Source organism: Pogona vitticeps, chromosome 6 (assembly GCF_051106095.1).
Source record: "Pogona vitticeps strain Pit_001003342236 chromosome 6, PviZW2.1, whole genome shotgun sequence".
Classification (NCBI taxonomy): Eukaryota; Metazoa; Chordata; class Lepidosauria; order Squamata; family Agamidae; genus Pogona; species Pogona vitticeps.
In genome coordinates, this window is record NC_135788.1 from 20,384,435 (window position 1) to 20,390,079 (window position 5,645).

General features: G+C 41.3%; 1 long non-coding RNA gene across 1 annotated transcript; it reads right to left on the reverse strand.

Moving 5' to 3' along the window:
• Window positions 1-1,794: 1,794 nt before the first annotated feature.
• LOC140707977 (uncharacterized) lies at window positions 1,795-4,931 on the reverse strand. The gene is made up of 2 exons (XR_012088102.2): window positions 4,836-4,931; window positions 1,795-3,005 (listed from the first exon to the last, which is right to left on the reverse strand). It is a non-coding gene; the product is annotated as an uncharacterized LOC140707977 (long non-coding RNA).
• Between the last annotated feature and the right edge of the window lie 714 nt (window positions 4,932-5,645).

Below are 5,645 nucleotides of genomic sequence, written 5' to 3' on the forward strand. Positions count from 1 at the left end.
GTTCAATGAAGACAGCCATCCTGCAAAAACAAACACAAGTAGTATTCCGAAGCATACTTTTATAAGACTGCTAACCTGATCTGACACCTTAAACCTATATTCTCATTTACTAGAGAAAAAGAGAATTTACAAACAAAAAGTGGAAGAGAAGAGCGAAGCGAAAATAAAGCTGTCTTGGGTATGTCTGACACATGCAGCCAAAGATACAAATGCCACTTCTGGAAATTGATATAGAAATTCTCATTTAAAGACACTTCCCCTCTAGACTACTAACTACAGTTGACGTATAGAAAGTAGGAATTTCACCTGCTCCTCCTGTATGGAAGCCAGGAAACTTTCCTGAATAGTCCCCTGTTCTAGTGGAGGAAATCAAATTGCTTATCAACCAACTTAAGGACGGAAAAGCTCCCATTTGCATAGATAACATACCCCTGAACTACTGAAGAATAATGTTGACTAGTAAACATCACCCCTAGCTGCACTATTCACCTACATAGACAGTATGGGTTACATCCTTGAAGCATGGAGGCAAGCAATAATAGTCATGTTCTTCAAGAAAGGAAGGAGGGATGGCCCAAGGAACTATAGACCTGTCGGCCTCCTTAGTATTACAGTACTGGTAAACTATATGCTGGCCACTTTCTGCATAAATTTAAAACTTGGCTTGATGAAGAAAATATACTGGTAGGAAAGCAGGGAGGATTCAGGTAGAGAAGATCAACCCAGGACCATAGCCTGATTGAGAAATACTGTATATGACTGGGAATACAGTATCTCTGTATGAACACTTCATTGACTTAAAGTCTACCTTGACTTCCATACCAAGTGTGTGTGTGTGTGTGTGTGTGTGTGTGTGTGTGAGAGAGAGAGAGAGAGAGAGAGAGAGAGAACTGGAGGCCACATCCATGTGTCTAGCACCCATGCTATTTGGTTTTTTTTTTTTTACCTTAACAACATGACAGGCTGGTTTAGCAACATTAAAACATTACCTCCTGCCATAATCAATAGAAAAACTGGCGTACTACTGTATGCTGATGATTCCGTCCTACTCTCGAAAACCCCTGCAGTACACAGAGGAACTCTGCAGGCATTTAATAATTATTGCAGGAAGAATCACCTTGAGCTCAATGGTGAAAAAATGAAAAATTATGTCCTTTGAGAAGAGAGGTAAAGCCAGAGCCTGGAGCATGAATGGGCACAGATTAGAGCAACTGTAGGGCACCTTGGTGTGAGTCAGGATCCTGGAAAACCAGGGACATGACTCACATGAAAAGCCACCATGGGTAACAGACTTCTTTGCCTCCTTGCTGCTATGCCGGCCTCCTCATATAGAAGGAGGCCGAAAACAGAAATAAAGATGGTGAGTTTGGAGTGTTCACTTCTACCCATGGTAAGTATAGAGAAGTTCAAACACTGCCAGCAAATTTATGGGAAGTTTGTTCAAATTTAGAAAATACACAGAACAGAAAATGACGTGGCCACATTCCTTTTTTTAGTTTTTTGCACTAACCAGAGCACAGCGTAGTACCAGTATACATTTTCTGACCATTGTTTCATTCTGTACCAGACACACAGATGGCTAAAATTTCTGCAGCAATGTAAGGAATATCAAAATGAAAGGAAGTTATGTGAGTGTAGTCCAGCCTCTGTGTGGGATCTCACAGCTAAGCAGATTTAAGCAAAGTGTGCTGCATATATACCACTCCACCATGCTTAAAGCACTCTCTGGGCAGTTTACAATTTAATGATGCAGGGTATACAAATGGCTTCCTGCCTACCTTTCTGCTGTTTCTGTTTTTTTTTTTTTTTAATGGATTTCTTTTATTCAGCATTTCCATATCAGTTTTGGGGATTGGTTTTCTACACACATTCCCCTGTTTTAAAATCTTAAAGCTTCAGACCATTTGGGAATACATTTTCAGTTCATTAGCAGTGTTTATCATCTAGCTGAGCCCTTCATTGCAATTCACTTCCTCCTCCAAAGGAGCACAATAGCCAGAAAATCACCAGCAAATGCTTCACAGTCCATGTCCAGCATCATTCTAATACCTGTTTTATGAGCACAGGCAGATGTGAATAAATTAAATGATCCTGAACCTATTGGTTCCTTTTGTTGTATTAACATGCAATTTGCATGAAGATGCTGTCAATCAAAAGTGAATAGCTGAAAAGGATTTCCCGCCCTAATCCCATAGAGTAAGTGCCAATATTTTTTTGCTAACTTAATCCCTTTCATTTCAGCTTTCTGGTACAGTATAGTGTTCTCCTCAAATGCATACAAAAATTTTCTGTTATTAATTTTGTGTGTGTGTTGGTGGGTGTTTTTCTCCATACCAATAGATAATTTTAGACTGCCTGCATTAAAGAATTGGATTGAAGAAATTCAGGTTTAATCTTTATTTACGTGTGTTTTGACTATTTGTTTTTATTTACAAGATTTATAAATCACCTTTTAGGATGAAGCCTCCCTGAAACAAAATTGAAAACACTAATAAAACAGTGATAAAATCAAATTAACATTTAGACCAGGCAACATGGTATACCAAGCAGTACTCTAATAACTGGTAGGATTTAGTGAAGAACTACTGCACAGTACATTGTTCTTGAGGGCCTGTAATGATGACTGCTGGGCATCAACTGGAAGAGAAGTGCACAAACAGAAGGTCACCAATGTGTCCCTTGCAGATGTGGAGAACAGCCTAATTGTTTTGACAGTCCAGTGCACAACTGGGCTTCCCATGTTGACCTCAGAATGTGAGCAGGGTGCTATGTGTGAAGGGGTGTTATGAGGAAAAATGGAGAGGCTGTCATCTTGACTAACTGTACACTCTGGCAGGCTACCAAATTCAATTAAGTGAACACATGGGCAGGTATTTGCAGCTCTTATGCATTCCGTTACTGTCTTGGATGATGCCATACAGACACACTTCCACGCAGCCTGTGCATTTTTTGAGAGAGAGCTCTGTTGTTGGCTTAGCGCTGAGCAGGCTCCAGGCTGTCTACACCTATATACAAAGAAGACAACACACAACTCCTTTGGAGAAGAAAAGACCACAACTTTATCGGTTACAACAGTGGGTTGGAAAGTAGCAGGAGACACCCCCTTGCTCCCAATAAATGTCTGACAGGCTGGCAGGATCGGAGTCTGTTGTCCTCCACTCCGCCTGCCTGCACTCAAATTCAATTTTTCTGCCAGTCAATGAAAGGCCACAGGAAGAAATCCTTCCATGCTGGCCAATATGAAACCAGCAGTGGAAGAAAAATTCCCCTAGCCCTCATCCTTGGCCTGCAGTGCACTCTGAAGCAGCCATGCAGAAGACTCCATTCCAGCTTCTGTCCCTTCTCATCTTGCTACCAGCCTAGGGCTCCCACTCTGGCAACAATTGGGTTGCCCCAATAAGTCTGGGTGTCCATTACTGGCACTGGAGGTAGAAAATGGCACAGTGATGGAACTGCAATTTGAAGGAGGAATCAAACTTTGAGCACAGGTGATTTTCCCCCCAGTGATTTTAAAATCAGGCACCTGATTTTAAAATCACTGGAAAGCCTCTTCTCTCAGTCCCAACACCCTCTGAGGCACCTTTGGTTGGTGTAGAACAGTGGTTCTTAACCTTGGGTAACCCAGGTGTTCTTAGACTGCAATTCCCAGAAGCCTTCACCACCAGCTGTGCTGGTTGGGACTTCTAGGATTTGCAGTCCCAGAACACCTGGGTTACCCAAGGTTAAGAACCACTGGCGTAGAAGAGAAGGCTTTCTCACTGGTTGCTCCCAGGGAGTAGAGCTCACTTTTGAAAGAGATTAGGCTGGTCTCTCCCTGTTGCCCCTCTACTTGGAAAACAGACCAGGTTTTTATTTCTTATTTACTTAAAATATGTTTTCTCCATCTTTCTCCTTAAAAAGACAATATTAAAAAGTTAAAAACAGTAAGTATGGAAAAAGAATTAAGAATTAAACAAGTATTAAAAACTGTAAATAAAACCAATACTAGAAATATTTAAAAACAACAGAGCACAACAATCCATTAAAAAAAAAACCTCTCAGACCACCAGTCACTTGACAGTTGGTTGCTGGGGAAAGGCCTTTGAATAAGTGTGCATTCCATTTTTTTAATTGTTGTGCTTTCCATTGTTTTTAATTCCATTATGTTTTAATAGTATACTTGGCGTACTTGTTTTAATACATGGGGACACGCACAGCAAGGCCCTGCCATAAATTGAATAAATGGTGTTACTGAACCAGGCCTCATGGTTGTTGGAGCTTTATTTATATCCTCACTTGCTGTCTGGTTTGAGTGACTGGGAATGACTTTTCTAGTCTGGGGTGATTGTTCATCTATCTAGCATAAGCCAATTGTTCCTTCCAGACAGCCACATCTCTCTGTGGAGTGTTTTTTTTTTCTCTCTCTCTCTCTTTTCCTCAGTTGGTGGCAGGTGTTTGTTGATGTTGATCTATTCACTTGGTTGCTAGTTATGTGTGCAGTAAAGAAAGCATTAAACACAAATCTGTAATTTCCAGCAACCAATATGTAAAGAAACTTTCCCCCCCCTACAAATGTCTCAGAGTGAATTGTTGAGAGTACCAGTTTGCAAGAATGGAGTGAGCTCTGGGGAACTTGTAGCTATTCTCCTCTGTGGATCTCTGCATACGTTTAACCAAAAAAGAATTTTACCAGAAATTCAAGACTCTGCGCATAGTTTTGGGGACCCTGCGATGCAGGCAGAGCAGAAAGGCTTCAATACTCTGCTTTATTTTTCCTTTTCTTTTGACCAGTGGCCAAGAAAAAGCCTCAGTTTCATTAGAGGAAAGGAAGAGGAAAATTGGAACCTTGAAATTACCTCAGAAGGTCATAATTGATTGACGAGTGAGTACGCCTTCTCAATCCATGAGCTAGCCTTGTCTTCCACATTTGTCTCAAGAGGGAATCCATGGAAGCATGTACTGGAAAAAAATTAGTCTTAAAGGTGTCACAGTACTTCTTTATTTCTTCATGCATTGCTTCTGTCTTTGTTGTGAATGAAAAAGACTAACACAATTATCTCTGAGAGAACAAGTCCAGGTTGTTTTGTTGGGAAAGGAAGGAATATGAATAGCAGACTCAAGAAACCTGACTGCACTTTTATCATCCTTGATGATCTTTGTTTTATTGCAGGAAAAGCACCTGGCAGGAACTGCCATATAAACTCCCCGTCTGGTTCAAGTCTTGATTTTATTCAGCAGTGCCTAGCATTTTGTTCAGCAGTCTTGGTAGAATGTTACGTTCAGCTTTTCACAGCACAAGCACAAAAATGAGTTCACGGAGCATCGGAAAGAATTAGCAGCAGTGCAACTACGAACAGGTGCATGCAGTCCAGCGGCCAAAAACTGCGGGGGGGGGGGGGGAGGGGAGAGAGAATGCAAAGGAGCCCGGATATTCCACAACATTGGCAGAAAAATTAGACAGCCAGGCCAGCAGTGTGCTAGCAAAAATCCTAGGCGGCGACTTCTCAGCTGTGTGTCCCAGATAAGTAAGAGAAATATGATTTGAAATTAATCCAAAGGAATGCTTTTGTACTATTGACTTCGCTTTTCCGTAACTCTAGCCAATTTTCTATGCCTCAAGAACCCAGAAATCTAGAGCCAAAAGCCCCCTTCCTCCTTCTCACTGG